At 38.9% G+C, this 20,789-nt stretch overlaps 1 non-coding gene across 1 annotated transcript; it reads left to right on the forward strand.

Annotated features, from left to right (window-relative positions):
- Window positions 1–20,201: 20,201 nt before the first annotated feature.
- On the forward strand, window positions 20,202–20,275 carry TRNAN-GUU (transfer RNA asparagine (anticodon GUU)). Its single transcript has one exon. It is a non-coding gene; the product is annotated as a tRNA-Asn (tRNA).
- Window positions 20,276–20,789: the final 514 nt, after the last annotated feature.

Raw genomic sequence — 20,789 nt, forward strand, 5'->3', positions numbered from 1 at the left:
TTCAGGTATGTTAAGGCTATCCCTTCATTCTTTTTGGCATGATTCATACGATACAAACGAAACGGCAAACGCACAACTTTTATAAATGACTCTATTCAAAGAAGTACTAGGGGTGTCTATATTCTTGATTCCCCATATGAATTATTATTACATTTTCTGTTCATGGGTCTCAGAAAAATACGTATATGATAAAGTTTATCCGAAAGGCATATTGATCTTATGACATTCCAAGAAATCTTATTAACGCACTTTTTATGCATTTCATGCATTTATACATGTACATTGATCCATGACTAGATGGCGTTATATAAGCATATATTATATGTATATGGGATATGAGAAAAGGTTACGGCGTTATATACGTACCACCACCTGATCAACTGGTATACGTTGATGATTTTTCCCACAATGGCCAAGATGATATGATGGGATGCCCTCAGAGTCTTGATGATGTTATGAATGCATATACCTATGCATGATATGACATTTATATGCATATGCATGACATTATAAATATGAAATTGGTTTGACTATGTACCTTCACTGTGTCTTCTAGTTTGTATCCTACTTACATATCTCCTGGGTATGTTTGAACATTGAATTGAAACTAACAATAACATTTGCTTGATACAGACAATGATATGATCTAGGGGACGAGGCGACACATCTAAAGGGAGAGGTGAACCTTCTCGGGGTCGAGGCAAGAGTGCCTTGCCCCTTGGCCAACAAAAGACAATTACAAAGAAAGCTACAACCGGTAGGGGGAGAGGTGCAGATCTCTCAGACATAAGCTCATATGTCTTGTCTACGGAAGCATTAGAGGGTAAATCAACCTCTGTTCAGGAGCAGCCAGCCGTACAGTCAATGCCGCTAGGGAGATACCAACTCAGGGACGAGCCATCCTCATCGCATAACACTTCATAGGAATCATAGAATTCTAGTCAGGCTTCTAAGCTATCGACTACACCTGTCCCTGAGGCACAGGATACACCATTTCAGGATATCCCCGATGATCACAAAGGGGGAGATGCTACAGCAGCTGGTCCTGAATGATCAAAGAAGAAACAGTTTTGGGAGGACCGCTTTGTCAACCTGGCCTCTTTCACTAGCTTTCGTACATGGTGGCCAGTGAGGTCGCTAACTCTTGAGCGACAGTTTCAGTTGAAAGATTTGGAGAGGTACAACCCAACAGTGTTGAGATAGTTCAGGGAACGCAAGGGGTGGATGTGGTTCACTCAAAGTATAGTAGACGCCAAAGAGTACCTGGTCTGTGAATTCTATACTAATATGGCTCACATGAAAAAGGGGACAAAAGTGACTAAAGTACGTAACCTAAAAGTGAGATTTGACCAGCATACACTCAACACGTACTTGGGCTTCGAAGATGTTGAGCCAAAGGAATATTTGGAGAAGTATGCATTGGGAGACGCAGCCTGACCTTGGTTAGCGGAGATTCCAGCAGCACCAGGGCCACCACCACCATGTATTGCCAATGGGGTTCCTATCTACTAGAGCACTCTCAGTTTCGAGGTGAAGGGGTGGCAAACCTTTGTCTGCAGTAGACTGGACCTGAGCTAGAATAAGACTTACCTTCCGATTCCTCGGGCAGTTCTGGTTGCTTCTATTATGGTCGGGTACCCTATCAATGAATGTTCCGTGATATCGGCCAACATCTCAGTGATTGCTTGGCAACATGACTCGTCCTACCCATATCCCAACACTATTACAGAAAATCTCACAGATGAAAGGGTAGAGCCGAGGGATTATGACACAAAGGTGAAGCTGAAGAAGCCTTTTACTTGGTATTCACTAATAGATGCGAACAATCCGAAGAAGAAAGTTCAGCCTCCTACCACCGTGGGCCAGTCTGATGAGCCAGCTATGGAACCTTCCTGCAGTGCCGCAGCTATGCCTCCGTCATCATCCACATGCCCTACTGCAGCTCCTTCCACAGCTACAACCTCGGTGTTGAAGCTAGTTCTTATGCCTATTGTCCCACTTTCTGCACTGCGAGTCTCCCAGACATTGGCGAGCCTCAACAACTGGATGCAGACAGCCACTGCAATGCTGTCTTACTTATCCACTACTGTTGCAATGCAGTCTTCTATTCAGGCACCTCAGTTTCCCCCGATAGTTGAAGAGACATTGAAAAAGCTCCTAGAGAACTAGAACACTATTATGGCTACCTTAGTACATCACAGGTCAGTGATCGAAGAGCTGGGAAAAGAAGTAAAGAAGATGAGAAAGTCCCAGGCCAGCAAGAAGTCAGTGGATAAGCTTCGGAGATAAGTGACCAGGCTTGCTATAGCCAGAGATCTCCCCTTTGACATGTTGCTTGACCCAGACCATTCTGTCCCGGATCCTACAACATCATCCGCACCAGTGACACCAGATGGCCAGTCTGAAGAGGCAGACCTTGCTGCCGACACTGCTGAGGCAGTGCGTCAGATATTTGCCAACCCAGCCACACCCAAAGTTGAGGATGATAAGATTCAGTTGGCTGAGCCTGAGGGTGATGACATTGTTGGGGACACAGAGATGTCCAAGGAGCCATATGGAGTTTTTCTTCACTCTGTCCCCTCTTTTACTCTTATTTTGTTAAGCATTAGGGACAATGCTTCTCTTTATTCGAGGGTGAAGTTTATTTATTATATTTGATACATTCTAAGATATTTGGCATGTAATAACTTGATATTATTCTCTCTTTTCTTATTATGTATATATATTCTCTCTCTTTCTCTCATTATGTATATTCATTCTATCTTCAGTAGTTTTTGCTTATTAGCTTCTTTATTTTTGTTTCTTTATTAGTTCTTTATTTGATTTAGTAGCTTCTTTGTTTGATTTAGTAGCTTCCTTTTATGTTTAAGGGAATGAGTCAGTTTTTTTTGTGTTTAGGTAATAATAGTAGTAGTAATGAATAAAAAGACCTAATTAAGTCATGCTCGAAGAGTCAACTATGCTTCAATTGGTACCAACACACTTGACTACGTGCTTATGATTAGAAACAAGGTTTTTGAAAGAAATAACTCTAGTTAGTGACTTTGTGACTCTTGTGTTGACTTTGACAATCATCGAGTGGTTTAATTGGACCATTGTGATCTTTAAAATTGAATGTGGTTGTTGTGGGCCCTCGAATATGTCCTCTTTTACAATCCGATTGCGTGAGGGGTGCGATGAATTGTTGCTAATACAAATATTCATGCGGAGGGTCTAGAACTTGCCCTGAATGTGTTTCAAGACGAAATCCTAAGTTTTGCTTAGTTTGAGAAGTGATTGTAGGATCTCTTTGGCCTGTTTGAGTTTTCTATTGCCAACCAATGTCATTATCCCTAGTCAATCCCTTTGAGCCTCTAGCCTTTCTTATTTGATAACCATATTATAAGCCTTTACCCGTTTGGTCGTGACCCTCTCTTGGCACCCGAGCTTTCCTTAATACTCTTGTGAAACAAATGGCTTAAAATATAAGTTTGAGGGAGAGATGAGGAATTTGAAAAGGTATCAAGGCAAAAAAAGAGAGAAAAAATGATCTCTATGGGAAGAAAAGGCAAGAAAAGAAAAGAACAAAAAGAAAGATGCAAAAAGTGAATAAGTGAACGGGTTGAAGGGATTCAAAAATGGGTAATGATCCTAAACATGGAGAAATAAAAAAGGGAGAAAAAGAATGAAATGATCGAGAAAGAGTGATGCTAAGTCTCTCTAGTACGCAATGAAAAGAAAGTGGCTCTAAGAATTGGCAAAGTATGAGCCGAGAAATGAAAGATGGAGTGCTTAAGGAAAGGTGTAACCACTTACCCATACGGTATCCTACCCTAACCCAAAAGACTTCATTACATCCTGAAAGAAGTCCTACTTAATTTCAAATCGAGTGAGCTTACATTAGTGGCAATCTACATGAGGGGCAAGCCTATGGTACTTGAAGCCGTAATTGTGACATTCTCTTGAGAGTGATGAGTGAACCTTTCATAAATCTTTGGATGAGTGCTAAATTTCTTAAGTGAGCTAGGCAAATGGAAAGTAGAGGAGGAAGAGTTTGGAGTCCACCATGACCTACATTATAAAGAAAGAGTCCTTAATGAGTAAAGTCAATTCTTGAAGCTCAAATGTCACATTAGAACTATATGCGCATGAATGTTTAACTTGTCGCCTTGTTGATAATACATAAGTAGTGTGGGTAATTGTTGGTCCCAACTGATGTGTGGATGGCTCACATTTGACTCGCTGAAATGACTCGTAACTTTTAGAGATGGGAACTAATTTATTTGCTTGAGGACAAGCAAAGACTTAAGTTTGGGGGAGTTGATAAGTGGGGATTTAGACTGCTTATTAGTATCTTTTAACTTTTGTTTTAGTCCGAAAATATTGAATTGTGTTCCCGAAACTAATGAAATTGTACAAATTGCAGAAATCCTGGAAGTTTGGTCTCCCGAGATGAAATCCGAATCAAAAAGGAGTGTTCCAAAGCACAAGGCAATAAAGGGTGCAGAAGCAGAAATGTGCGATCCGCAGAAGAAATTCTGCGGCAGTAGAAGAAATTACGGACCGCAAAATCCATTTGCGGCCGCAAACCAAAAAGAAAAATCTAACATAACTTTCAGCAATGTGCGGCCGCAGAACTGGGCTTAAGAGTCAAATATCAGAGAGTATGCAAAAAGATCAAGTCCAGGAGCCTTTGTGAAATGCGGACCACACAAGAATTGTACGGCCGTAGAAAATTGCCTCGCGATCGCAATCTAGAAATGTGCAGCCGCAGAACTCACCTTCCTGCCAACTGAAGAAATCCGCAGACCACACATGGAATTGTGCGACCGCAGAACCTCCCGAGGGGCATTTTTGTATGCGATTTTTGATCCTGTATAAATAGACGAGTTTCTCAAAATTAGGTCAAGTTTGAACATACAAAAGTTGTTGTAGCCATTTCTCTTTGCTATTTAGGAAGTTTTAGTTTATTTGAGTATTTTAACATTAGATTTCGTCATTTTAATCTTCCATTATGAGTTTAATTAGCTTTTCATCTTTATTTTCTTCAAATCCCATTATCAGTAGCTAGATTTTTACTAGGGTTATGACCCAACCCTAGTGTGTAAACCTTATGGGTGATTAATTTTATGCTTGTTTATGACTGAGTGTTGATTATTTAGCTTAGTTCATGCATCAATTTTAGAATTAATGGTTGCAAAGATTGATTTATGCCTATTGACTCAGTCTCTACTTGAGAAAGAGGGACCTAGTCTAGGATAACTTAGCTAATAAAGAATTGGGTTAAATGAGAGATTGATTAACTTAATTAAAGGGTTCAAACTAGAGATAGTAAGAACCCAGCTTGAGCTCTTATCAACTATTTTGGTTGATACCCATTTGGACTTGAGAAATCCAAATTGGGCAAAATCACTCTCTGACCGAGAGGTATTAAGTGGGTAACGTGGAGTTGAGAGTTATAATACACCCCAATAAACAAAACAAGTATAAACATCTTTATACCATTAGGCAAACACCTAGGTTATGGTCACAACCCTAGGCCTTTAATCTAATTGGAAAAACCTCAAAAATATTTATCTATAATCTATTTTCTTTAGCTTGCATTTATTAGAGTAACAGTAGAAATAGAAAAAAAAACCTTGTTATGGAAGTGCAATCTTAGATAACCCATTTGCTTGTTTCCAATATATACTCCTAACACTCCTCATAACTCCTAGTAGATTCGACCCCGACTCATATGTCACGACCCAAACCGATGGGCCGCGACGGGCACCCAGTACCTTACTCAATCGAGTACCAACGTAACATATCTTTTCGTATCATACAATTATAGGTAAATGAGATGAAAAGGCTGCCGTGAGATAACTAGAATAAAATATGAGGGAATACTCATCATAGGACAACCCATCATGTACTATAAACTTATACATATGACACACGGTATAAGGCCAAAATGATCACTCATATACTGAACATAGGCCGACAAGGTCATACAATCTTTCATGTACATGACATATGTCTACAAGCCTTTAAGAGTAGATAAACACCATAAAGGTAGGGACAGAGCCCCGCCATACCAATAAATACATGACCAAATCATACTGATCAAATAAGAAACTCCGGAGCAAATGGAGTTCACCAATACCTTCCGCTGAGCTAATAGCCTACTTGGAGGATTCTCAACCTATCTATCGGGACCTGCAGGCATGAAACGCAGCGTCCCCAGGCAAAAGGGACGTCAATACAAATAATGTACCGAGTATGTAAGGAATAAAAATCAGTAAATAAAAAACATAGAGAAACATGGAGTAAAAGACTCAACATGTAAGTGTGAATAGTTCTGTGAATCATTTCATATTTATAATATCATGCATATGCGTATAAATTTCATACCATGCATAGGTATATGCGTTCATAACATCATCAAGCCTCTGAGGGCATCCCATCATATCATCTCGGCTACTGTGGGAAAAATCATCAATGTATACCAGCTGATCGGGTGGTGGTGCATATATAACAATTTATCCTTTTTCCATATCCCATATACATATAATATATGCGTATATAACGCCATTTGGTCATAGGTCAATGTATATGTATAAATGCATGAAATGCATAAGAAGTGCGTTAATAAGATTTCTCGGAATGTCATAAGATCAATATGCCTTTCGGATAAACTTTATCATATACATATTTTTCTGAGACCCATGAAGAGAAGATATAATAATAATTCACATGGGGAATCAAGAACATAGGCACCCCTATACTTCTATGAATTGAGTCATTTATTAAAGCTGTGTGTTTGCTTGTTTCATTTATATTGTATGAATCATGCCAAAAAGAAAGAAGGGATAGCCTTAACATACCTGAACCGATTCTCTTGACAATCTCTCTAATATACATCTTTTGCGAAAAACATGTAACGGCGGATCGAGGTAGGGAAAAATCTGTATGATATTCTTGAGAAAGATTGTACTGTACTCCCTTAGAATCGCAAATCCCATGTTGCTATAGTATTAGGTAGTCTTCGTATGAAATGCTTGAAGCAATCACGTTTCTATTGAAAAATTATCTTTGCTGAAGCTTTCTTCTTAGGATGTGAGCAATTCAATTGTGAATTAGAAAGGTTATCTTTAACCTTTAGGTGGGACCCACTTTGATAAGATGACTAAGCCACCAATCTCTCTTAATGTGCCACCTTATAATGTGGACTTAGGAGTCACAATTTGGCTGCCACGTTAAGGCTTATCAAAAAGCCTTAATTAATCACCCACCAATTCCTTAATTAACTAGTTAATCTCCCATTAACCAATTACCTACATAATTAAGAATTATCCTAAATTACTTAAAATACAACTCACTTTTAACACACTTTATGTACCCTACTATCATGGTCATGTGGTACCTTGTATGGCACTAGTTCATAAATACCGGGTATTATAGCTCGGACCGTATTTTATCCCAAATTGGCAATCTTCAACCAAACTCATTTTCTTTGATTCGTTTAACCTTTAACCTTCACGACACTTACTTATTGCCTATTATAAATAGCATAAATGCTTATAACCTCAAAAATAATCTCATTCCCGAGTCTACGTCGATTAACTTACGGCAAAACTTTAACGTAAGAAAATGCGGGATGTAACATCTCATTTCCGAGCTTACATCAATTTACTTATGGCATGCTTTCATGCACGAAAACATGGGGTGTAACATTATTTCCCCCTTTGGAACATTCATCCTCGAATGTTGACTGATGCACTTTATCATTATCATAACCCATAGCTCTTGCGAATACTTTAATACTCTCCTTGCCATTTAGGCAACTGTTCTGTGAATAAATCCAAAGGCCAGGGCATTCCCATATTTAGGCCTTTTTCTCACACCACGGCATGTGATCGCAATACTTCCAATCTCGTAACTTTTGCTACCTTCTGTCACGCAGCATGTACGACTTTTTCCTTGTATATGTGCCTATGCGACTCTTCCCTCCAGCTTTTAGTCAATCTCTAGGCGTCACTTTGGGAACATATACAGAACTTGACTAGATGTCGCTCTGGTCATCTATAGGTGTACTGAAGTTCTTCGCTCGGTACTTTGTCGAATTTATGAATATTGCTATATCTTATTTCATAGACCCAGTTATCTATCCATATGACTTTACTGCATCTAGGTAGGTCATACTATACCATAACTCTTACTTCGATTTATCGTTGCTGAGGTTTGCTACCAAACTCCAGGTTACTCTCTTTGTTTATCCTATATATATAAATCTAAATCCTTCAATGCTTTCTCATTACTGTTCATCTTAGGAATGATGGCGTAATCTCATCTCATACTTTGTAACTTTTATCCATCCATTGTTGATTCACCTCAATGTTGATCTACAATTTACCACTGATAACTTGAAACTTCTTACGTAATACATTGCCATTATGGCTTACGTCTCATCGGGGAATACCTGAAGTGACTTGCCTAATCCACCTAGGGGCTATACTATACTTCAATAACCATTTTTTTCATAGCATTCCAGCGTGATTCATCTTATGGGGGGTACTCTAATCCCGTGCCATCCATGAAATCCTTTTTTTTTTCTTCAAATCATTACTCAATCGAAGGCCCAAACATCATCCTTTATCTATCACAATTACACCCTTATTCTACTACCAGGGTAGCATTCCATCTCTTTTAAATGCTATTAGTCTTAGACTCCTTTGAGTTCATACAGGCTATACTGATTTTTCTATAACTTAGAGAAACCATTAGCTCTCTTTTTTTCATGGGCTTAATCCCGAGGATTTATCCATTGTCGTCACCTTCTCACTCACCCTTTTTTTATCCTTACTCCTATCTTCCAAAAACCTTGTCACTCTACCATACTTTAGCTTGCTACCTACACATATCTATTTATACTACTCGCAAGATTCCTTCAACTTGCTTGCATCATAGATATCCTTATGTCATTCTGGAATATCAAGCGAGACATCACATCGTCTCTAACTCTTCTTTACTCTCTTAATTCGACTTCTCGATACCTAGAAACCATAGGCTAGAAAATATGCCACTAATGACACCACTATCATTCCTGGATACTGAATCCCAACGTTGCTATCCCTCCATCTGAAGTATAGATTATTCACAACTTCTGCACCTGAGTATCTCGTACGTTTTTCACTTTTACCTTACTCGCCTTAAAATCTCGCATCACATCTTCTATTTCTTTCATGACCTTCTTTCCACATAGGTATAATTCACATCCACATATTGACTTCTTATAAGGCTGGTACTCTTCATAGAATATGGTTATTGTACTCTTGTACTTCTGATACTAAGAGTGATTCTGCAATATTTTCAATCACGATTTCTATAATTTTCTAGGTCTAATAATCAGACTCCTGATTCACTTGGTTGATGTAACTCTTTAGTTTCCTCTTCCTTCTGATCAGCCTTTATGTAGGCTTAAGCTATCTTCCGATCTACAACTCCTGGTATTAGTTATTACTTTAGCCTTTCATGGGCGCTATGGAATATACATGATACAATCTTCTAACAATTCAATCTTTTGTCTATGACCTGGACTCAATTCTTTCTTTTAACTTATACCTGAGTCTTCTCCGGCTTGTATGATTGTCAACATATATGCTGCATGGATAATACTCCGAAATCTTAAGTGCATTCATAATGTAACTAACTCTGGATCATTGATCTAATAATTCCTTTCGTTCCTTGTCAACTTTCTTTAAATGTAAGCAATTACTTTTCCTGGTCATTTTGCCACTTGTTGCACAAATATTTGGCTTATCTTAGTGCTCACACATATTGGAATTTCATACAACCCATACGATCTTGAATATCACCTTTTGATTTTTTTCTTCTTCCCATTCATTAGCCACGATAGCTGCCACTTTCTTATGAAGTGCATACATTGTTGTTGTGAGACTGTTGTTACAAGACCATTTCCTCTTCAAGTTACTATGTTTAAGTTGAAGCCTTCTTCCTTATTTCCTCAGCTAGTCTTTCATTGTAGTACTTAGGGAGGACCCTATGACTCTTGTAAAGCTGCGAGCTTATTACATCGTATACTCGGCGGAATTTGTTTTGATGTCCTTCCTTGCCTATAATTATCCGTAGTTACTTACCTTCATGCCCTTGAGCTTGTAGGGTTGCTTCTGAAATGATATTTTGACTGTCTTCCTAGTGGTACTCTCTTTTATTTCCGTAACACTCATACGGTACCTTTAACTACCCAACTCCTATCTGAATATTTATCAAGGATCACGATATCATTAGCTGCAAGACTGGATTCACTATGTTGGGGTTCACTATGTTTATCTTGCACGATCTGCTGATTTTTCTGTATCCTCTTGTCTCGCCATAACTAGGCTCTTCCTGAATCAACTACTAACTATTTGTTGGCCCATTCTCATATCAATACTCCGCGTAATCTTTCTTGGGTTATTTCCTTCGTCTTAACTTATGTCTCACACCGGCTCCTTATCTATCAATAACATCTCGGACAGGAACCCTTACTTCCTCTCCTTGACGTCGTGTTTACATAATGTTCTGGAATCATAGCATATCTGTAGGATTTGAATAAGTACAATTTCATCCCTTTCTCATTTTTATTGCATTCTTCCTTTACTGTTTCATAGTTACTAGAACCACTTAATTCTGACTTAATGCCATATCACTCCATATTTCCCTCCTTTAGGGGAGTACTAAGATTTAATTCTACGACAATCTACCTATAGATGTTTTACCCCTTCATCTTTGGCGCCTTTTTATATCATCGATGACCCTTACTCGCCTTGCGGTAATCCTTCTGTACCAAGGATAACAAAATTCCTTACTCACGAGGGTGTCATCTAGTATAACTGGCACACATAGTCCCTTAAGCTTAACTTTGCTCACATTGCTTGCTTTAGAGAAGCGTCTTCCTGAATGACCTTTGAAGGTTATTCTTCTGTCGTACATTCTATTATCACCGGAATGCAATCTCTAAAATTCTCATGATGTCGACTGTTATCAAATCACTCAATCCCTAATTTATGTTTAGTTTGTCTTGTTCACCAGCCCATACTGATTTGTATTACTCTAGGGTGTAACCTTTCCTTCTGGTAATCATGCTAGAGTCACAAACTTATTTCTCAAAATGAGGATATGACTTTATGGCCTATATTCTTTTATTGTCTCAAGGCCTGTCACCTCTCATTTTGTTTCCTTCACTTGACTATAGACTCCGTAATTCTGTCATTATTTTGATCTACCGTTGTCATCTATGTATCACATCTTACTCATAATGCTTCATTAACTCTTTTCTTATTTCCCTGCTAATATTTCTGTTTATCACTTTATTCTAAAACTTCAACAAGACATTATTTTGCTTTTATCTCTCCTTGCTCCATCCCCTGGCTCTTCGGGTTGCCTAACATTCTCGCTCTACTAGGGACGAAAGCCACACTAAGGTAATATTTATCCCTTCTAGGCTTCCAGTGCCTATCTTTATAAAATAAATAAAAGTTTGAACACTCTAGTATTCATATCTAGCTGTACTATTCTAGAGTGCACCATCTGGGTGTCTCACAAAGAGATCTATTACCACGTTTGCACTAACTATCCTTCGAAAATGTCAACTAATACTAATAATCCATCCAGCATTTTGGGTTACTCTAACCCCAGCCGGATCCTGATATCCCGTCCTTCTCTTAAACCATATCTGTTAGCTCCCACAGGGCATAACTGATATGGGTATGGCCGATTGTACATACCTCTGTTACTGTTGAGGGTAACTCAAAAGGCTTATATTTCTCTGCCTGAATTGTAAATACTGATAATCTTCATTAACTGGGTGCCTCATACCCTTCTTCACCTTGTTTCTTTTACTTTTTGAAACTCTTATTTACCTTCTAAATATCTCATTTCTTTTCACCATATGGGTGGATAGATATTCTTGGCTTAGGGCTCCCTATCAAGAAGCTTACACGTCTTGGTACACACATGTTCTGCTAAAGACCTCACATCTATTCATCAGAAGCATGATGCAAAATCGAGTTCCTCTGACTCAACTCTTCCACAGCCACATTCAATCTTTTACCAACTGTCTTTCTGGATGTAAGTATCATTGTATTACGAATAAAATTGAATTTAGTAGTTTAAATTCTTACAACTGAGCTCTACCACAAGATCTAGAGTAAGAAGAAAGAGTAACAATCCTAAATGCCTTATAGCCTCCTGCTTATAAGTGTGGTGCATAACATACCCATAAACAAGACTCTACTAGACACGGATTGTAGACTCCCTAGGACAGAACTGCTCTGATACCACTTCTGTCACGACCCAAATCGATGGGCTGCGACGGGCATCCGGTACCTTACTCAACCGAGTACCAATGTAACATATCTTTTTGTATCATACTATTATAGGTAAATGAGATAGAAAGGCTGCCGTGAGATAACTAGAATAAAACATGAGGGAATACTCTTCATAGGACGACCCAACATGTAATACAAACTTATACATATGACATATGGTATAAGACCAAAATGATCACTCGTATACTAAACATAGGCCGACAAGGCCATACAATCTTTCACGTACATGACATATGTCTACAAGCCTCTAAGAGTAGATAAACACCATAAAGGTCGGGATAGAGCCCCGCCATACCAATTAATACATGATCAAATAAGAAACTCCGGAGCAAATGGAGCACACCAATACCTTCCGCTGAGCTGATAGCCTACTTTGAGGACTCTCAACCTGTCTATCGGGACCTGCAGGCATGAAACGTAGCGTCCCCGGGCAAAAGGGATGTCAGTACAAATAATGTACCGAGTATGTAAGGAATAAAAATCAGTAAATAAAAGACATAGAGAAACATGGAGTAAAAGACTCAACATGTAAGTCTAAATATCTCATATTTTGAATATTACTCACATATTTTAAAAAAACATTTCTCATTGACACGAAATACACGTGCAACGCGCGTACCGATAGACTAGTTATAATTAATAATAATGTGATGATCCAATATGTCATATTGAATTTTAAACATTCATTTATGTGTTTTGAGACCTCGAATAACACCTTTCAACATTCCTCGACTTGCGTGCGTAGTCCATAAATTTTTCCGGAAAGTTTCTATGTGAAAAATTTATTAAAATGTAAAATGAAGCTTTAAAACTCACTTGAGCTGACTTCGGTCAATATTTTGAGTAAACGGACTCGGATCAGTATTTTAATGGTTCTGGTGGGTACGTATGATAATTTTGGACTTAGGAGCGTGTCCGAAGAATTATTTGGAGGTCTGTAGTTAAATTAGGCTTGAAATGGCAAAAATAAAAATTTAAGTGTGGAAGTTTGATCGAGGAGTTGACTTTTTAGATATCGGGGTCGGAATCCGATTCTGAAAATTTGAATAGGTCTGTTATGTGAATTATGACTTGTGTGCAAAATTTGAGATCAATCGGACTTGATTTGATAGGTTTCGGCATCGAATGTAGAAGTTAAAAATTCTTAAGTTTCCTTAAGCTTGAATTGAAGTATGATTCGTGGTTCTAGCATTGTTTAATGTAATTTGAGGTTTCGACTAAGTTCATATGATGTTTTAGGACTTGGTGGTGTATTTGGTTGAGGTCCAGGGGTTTCGATTGGATTCCGGATGGTTAACGGATCAAAATTTGGACTTAAGGAAAATCTAAAATTTTGGCCTTCTGGTGCAATCGCACCTGCAGATTTCTGACCGCAGGTGCGAGCTCGCTAGGGGCAGGGGTCAGACAACTAGTGATGGAGGTCATGTCGTTAGAGGTGGAGTCCATCCAGTTAGAGGTCGTCCTAGGGACGCGATTCAGAGTGATGGGGCCCAGTCCCGATTTTACGCTTTTCCAGCTAGACTTGAGGCAGAATCATCTGATGCCATAGCCGAATCATCTGATGCCGTGATCACAGGTATTGTTCCAGTTTGCCATAGAGATGTTTCAGTTCTATTTGATCCAGGATCTACTTATTCCTATGTGTCATCTTATTTTGCTTCATATCTGGTGATGCCTCGTGATTCGGGTGCGGCCACAGAATTCAAAAATTACGAACAATTCAGTTGTTTCATTCTAGGTTTTTCAGTTTCATGCATAATTTGACATGGAAACATCATAAAAGCATGAAAATATGTTAACCTAGTCCCCACAGAGCATGTATTATTTAACCCATTACAGATTTACTCCCACATGGATACACAATTGAATTCTAATGACAAATGGCCTAAAAATAGCTATAAATCTACAAATTAAAAGAAAACGATTAACAAGAAATCTAAGCATACCAGATGAATGAGTGTAATGAGTGACTGATCAAGGATGTTGTGTGTGTGGACATATGAAATCATCAAGAAATTTCAAGAGGGCGGTATTTCTATGCTCAGAGAGTGAAAAACGTAGCAAACGGACATGTTCCTCTATTTATACTAGTTGGTTGGCTAAGGAAAAGAGGAGCGACTGCGGCCACACAATTGCATGTGTGGTCCGCACTCTGTTACCTGGTCACCTTAACTCAGCATCTCATCTGCGGTTCGCACAATTTTGTATGCGGCTGCAGATTTCATGTTGCGACCGTAGATTTCTTTTTGCGGTCGCACTTCGACCTTTTCTTTGACAGACTAAACTTCAGAGAGTTGACATTTTCAACCTTTCATTTGTGTGCTCCGCAAGATGATTATGCGGCCACATTGCACTTTTGCTACAACAACCATAAATGTGCGGTCCGCACAAATCCACTATGGCCCACAATTCTTACAACACTTAGCAGATTTATGTACACAATTGTTGTAAGTCACACTCAGCCCTGTAACACACTTCAAATTAAGTTAGCACAAAAATAACACCTAACTACAAAAGAAAAAGGAAAAGAAACATGGGTTGCCTCCCAAGAAGCGCATGATTTAACGTCGCAGCACCACGCAAAATACCATCAATTGAAATAAAAGACCGCCACGACGTAGCTATCTCCAACCTTTCCCAAATAGTGCTTCACCCGGTGACCATTGACTCAGAATACTTCTCTGTTTTTGTTCTTCAAGTCTAATGCACCAAAAGGTGTCACACCCATAATTTCAAAAGGATCACTCCATTTAGACTTTAGCTTCCCGGAAAACATTCTCAACCTTAAGTTAAACAACAATACAAGATCGCCCACCTTGAACTCTTTATTCCAAATGTATTTGTCATGAAGATATTTCATCTTTTCTTTGTACAAGGAAGAACTTGCATAATCATGGTACCGTAACTCATCCAATTCATTCAAATGTGCAACTCTCAAGTTAGCGACTACATCCCAATCAAGATTCAACTTCTTTAGAGCCCACATGGCTTTGTGGTCTAGTTTCACCGGAAGATGACAAGCTTTTCCAAACACCAACCGGCATGGAGACATTCCGAAAGGTGTTTTGTAAGCCGTCCCATAAGCCCATAATGCATCATCAAGATTCTTGGACCAATCCGTCCGATTAGCATTCACCGTTTTGGACAAGATACTCTTTATCTCCCGATTAAAAACTTCCACTTGCCCACTAGCTTATGGGTGATAAAGAGTCATGACTTTGTGAGTAAAATCATACTTGCTAAGCAATGTGTCAAAAGCCTTGTTGCAAAAATGTGACCTCTCATCGCTTATAATAGCACGTGGAGTACCAAACCATGTGAAAATATTCTTCTTCAAGAAAGCCACCACACTTCTCGCCTCGTTGTTGGGTAAAGCAACGGCCTCAATCCATTTGGATACATAATCAACTGCGCCCAAGATGTAGGTGTTTTCATAAGAACTCGCAAAAGGGCCCATGAAGTCAATACCCCACACATAAAAAATATCAATCTCCAAGATGGTTGTGAGAGGCATTTCATTATTCTTTGAGATTCCACCGGCCCGTTAACATTCACCACATCTTTTTACCAGCTCACTTGCATCCTTGTAAAGAGTGGGCCAATAGAACCAACAACTAAGCACTTTGCCATTCGTTCTTGCTCCACCATGATGACCACCATATGGAGAAGAATGACAAGCCCCAAGAATTTCACCTTGCTCTTCTTCTGGTACACATCTTCTAATCACCCCATCCGTACAAATCCGGAAAAGGTATGGTTCATCCCAATAATAATCTTGACAATCCCATTTGAGCCGCTTCCATTGGTTTGAAGAGAACTCATTAGGAATAATTCTACAACCAAGACAATTTGCTAGATCCGCGAACCATGGCACATTTTTCATTGAAATAGACAAGAGTTTCTCATCGGGGAATGAGTCATTGATTTCGAGGCCATCATGCAGCCTCCCATCCTCCAAACGAGACAAGTGGTATGCCACTTGGTTTTCACTCCCTTTTCTATCTTGGATGTCAATATCAAACTCTTGAAATAAAAGCACCCATCTCATAAACCGAGATTTGGAGTCCTTTTTGCTCATAAGATAATGAAGCGTCGCATGATTCGTGTGGACAATGACTTTTGCACCCATCAAGTACGGGTGGAACTTCTCAATTACAAACACAATGGCAAGGAGCTCTTTCTTCGCAACGGTATAGTTTACTTGGGCACTATTCATGTTATTACTAGCATAGTAGACCGGATGAAAATTTTTGTTGATGTGTTGCCCCAAAACAGCCTCAACCACTATGTCACTTGCATCACGCATAAGTTCAAAAAGGGACACTCCAATTTAGAGCGGTGATGATGGGAGTAGTTGTCAACTTGATTTCAACAATTCAAAAGCTCTCATTCAATCATCATTGAAGTTGAACTTAGCATCCTTCTCAAGAAGCTTTCACAACGGGTTCACCACCTCAGAGAAATCTTTGATGAAACGCCAATAAAACCCCGCGTGGCCTAAGAAACTCCGCACACCCTTCAACGAAGTTGGAGGTGGAAGTTTAGAAATTACCTCAATCTTTGTCTAATCAACTTCAATTACATTCTTTGAGATTTTGTGGCCAAGGACAATGCCTTCCACGACCATGAAATGGCATTTCTCCCAATTAAGAACCAAATTTGTTTCTTCACATCTAGCCAATACTTTATCCAAATTTGTAAGACATTCATCAAAAGAATCTCCAACCATCGAGAAGTCATCCATGAAAACTTTAAGGTAGTCCTCCACCATGTCCGTGAAGATAGCCATCATACACCTTTGAAAAGTCATCGGTGCATTGCACAAACTGAATGACATCCACTTGAAGGTGAAAGTACCATAGGGACATATAAAGGTTGTTTTCTCTTGATCTTCCGGAGCAATAAGAATTTGGTTGTAGCCTGAATACCTATCAAGAAAGTAATAGAAAGCACGGTCGGCCAATCTATAAAGCATTTGATCTAAGAAAAGAAATAGAAAGTGATCCTTCCTTGTGGCTTTGTTGAGCTTATGAAAGTCCATACACACCCTCCATACGGTCACCGTTCTTGTAGGAATTAACTCATTCTTGTCAATGGTGAACACCGTCATGCCCCCTTCTTTGGGACATATTGAACCGGAGAAGTCCACGAACTATTGGAGATGGGGTAGACAACCCCGTCATCCAACCACTTAATAATCTCCTTCTCGAAAACTTCTTGCATAGCCTCATTAACTCTTCTTTGATGTTCAATAGATGGTTTGGCACCATCCTCAAACTTGATCTTATGCATGTAAAAGGTGGGGCTTATCCCCGGAATATCCGTCAATATCCACCCAATAGCCTTCTTTCTCTTTTGTAGCACCGCCAATGTGGAATCTACCTCCACGTTAGCCAAACAAGAGGAAAGAATAATCGGTAAAGTAGAACAAGGGCCAAGAAATTCATACCGAAGATGTAGAGGCAATGGCTTCAACTCCAAGGTAGGAGGCTCTTCAATAGAAGGCTTTGTAGGAGGAGTTGTCCTATTTTCAAGATCCAAAGATAATTTCCGGGGTGAATAGTTGTACGACCCTATTCCTTGCAAAGAGTTCACACATTCCATGAAGCCATCCATCTTGTCATCATCAAAGTTGAGCAAGACGGACTCCAACATATCACCAACATTGATTGTAGCACTTGTGTCATCAACAATAACATCAGCCACCAAGTCCACAAAAGAGCACACCTCATTGCTATTTGGTTGCCTCATGGACTTACACACATGAAAAACAACTTTTTCATCACCAACCCGGAATGTAAGTTCTCCGACTTCAACATCACAAAGAGCCTTCATTGAATGTCATATGGCGATAAATATTCGTTTTCTCCCGTTGATAATGTTCCCTTCGGGATGTACCTGGTGTCAACCGAAGCCGTTGTCCTCGGTCTTGGTTTTCACTTGCTTCATCTTCCGTCTGCCTCCCCCCTCCCCCGGTCCACGTGTCACTCTGTCATTCGAGCAATTAATATGAACCGATTTTACCCTATATAGATTCGTCTTGCATAACACAAGCGTAGATGGAAAATGGCGAACTGATAAGAAAATGGACCTTAACTTAACTCAACTGCAAAAGCTAGCTCCAGAGGCTATGACTGTTAAGACCATATAAGGAGTACAATTTTCCTTCTCAGCCGATATTAGACTCAACGCACCCCCTCCCTTCCCTCCCCGTGAACGCTCACTACTAGACATCTAAAGCATGGATAATATAAGATGGTAAGGAGATAAATTTCCATCCCACCGTAGGACTACTAACACAAATAATAATGAGTGATATTCGCTTCCGTGGATATGTATCCTGGCTTTGTACACACCATCCATCATACCTTGCGTAATTGTTCCTCCCGAATCATTAGACCAATGATTACCCATGACTTCTAAGGTTTTTGGTGGTCTTATTAGGGCATGCTAATGCAGTTTCGTTTTAATGAAGCTCTATTCTGAACCAAAAATTAGGGAATTGAGAAGTCTGATTTATCATTTTTTGTTAGGAAATTTAACCACATCAAGAAATGACATTGTTTGATCCTACCTAGGGTACAAGATTAGAAAGAAATAGAGGAAATAAGTCAAAAGATGTGACAGAGTCAATCTTATCTACAACAACAATAATATACTTAGTGTAATCCCACACGTGAGGTTTGGGGAACTCAGAGAGTACGCAACCTTACCCCTACCTTATGCAGGTAGATAGACTGTTTCCGATAGATCCTTGACTTAGATTACTGATCCAAGGTACCTGAAATTTACTTTTTTGGGATGCCTTATGAATCCAGTCACACTTCCACGTCAACCTCCTGAATTACATCACTGAACTTGCATTGCAAGTACTCTATTTTAGTCCTACTCAAACTTAAAACCTTAGACTCCAGAGTTTGTCTCTAAACCTCCAGCCTAGCGTTAACTCCGTCTTGCGTCTCGTCAATCAGTACTATGTCATCTGCAAATAACATGCACTATGACAACTTCTTTTGAATACGGCATGTTAATACATTCATCGTCAAGGCAAATAAAAATGGTCTAAGAGTTGATCCCTGGTGTAACCTCATCATGACTGAAAAGTTTTCCGAGTCTCCTCCCAATATCTTTACCCGGATCTTAATTTCATCATACATGTCCTTGATCGCCCCAGTGTATGCTATAGATATACCTTTAGCCTAAAAATATTTTCATAAAACCTCTCATGGGACCTTGTTATATGTTTTTTCTAATTCAATAAATATCATATGTAAGTCTCTCTTCCTCTCCCTATACTATTCCGTAAATCTCCTCATAATATGAATGACTTCCGTGGTAGATTGTCCCGGCATGAATTCGAATTGGTTCTCGGAAATAGACACATTCGTCCTCACTCCCATTTCTACCCCTCTCCCAAACTTTAATAGTGTGGCTTAAAGGAGCGCAAAAAACATAATAGGCTGCTATTCTAGGCTAGCTTCGCTTCTTCAAGCTCCACTCTCATTTCAAGCTAACACGCAAACAAGCAAGAAAAGAAATGCATTGAGACGCTTCTTTCTTTTTTGGGCTCAAGAAAGGTGAGTACATGAATAAAGAGGGAATATAAGAAAGGGAGGCCGGGAAATCACTAATACAGCAATTCAAGTGAACTAGAGACATAACATAATCCTCCTAGTTATTGTAATTTCTTCTGCGTCAACGATTGTAGGGGAACTATGTAATCCCAGTAAATCTAAGCATGTACTAAACTCTGTTTAATATCATATAATATATCTAGTTACCCCCAATAAAAGGGTTAATTAGAGACAGTCATGTGATAAATAATTTTTTATGTGGTTAATGAAATCAAAAGCTGGAATAGCTCAGTTGGTTAGAGCGTGTGGCTGTTAACCACAAGGTCGGAGGTTCAAACCCTCCTTCTAGCGATTAAAATATTTGTTTTTGCTCCTATTCAAGTCTTAACTCAAATTATGTGTGTCCGTGAAGTTTGGTTTGAAGATTGAAAATTCTTCAAAACATATTTCACTTTTTTGATTTTGAAAAAACTTGAAACATGTCTTATACCCACAAGTTCTAAAAACTATCACAAATATCCACCAGTACCTTCATCAATAACATTCATTATATGATCGCAAACCATAGTCCTGAACATAAATAAATTTGGTACAAAATTATCATTTTTATAATGAACTACATAATACACTATCAGATGACCGAGAAGACGAAGCAACATTGTTACAAAATAATAAATGGCATGCTTTTTTATAAAATACAAAAATTTGGGGCAATAAAAAATATAATAGTAATATTTTGGGCCAAAACTAACTCTTGAGCTGGTTTTGGGATTTGAGTTTTGGGAATTTACCAAAATATGGATAAAATTTATGAACAAATATGTATTTGAAAAACCCAAATATATTTTGACAAAATCTATGGCCA

Source organism: Nicotiana tomentosiformis, chromosome 12, assembly GCF_000390325.3.
Source record: "Nicotiana tomentosiformis chromosome 12, ASM39032v3, whole genome shotgun sequence".
Classification (NCBI taxonomy): Eukaryota; Viridiplantae; Streptophyta; class Magnoliopsida; order Solanales; family Solanaceae; genus Nicotiana; species Nicotiana tomentosiformis.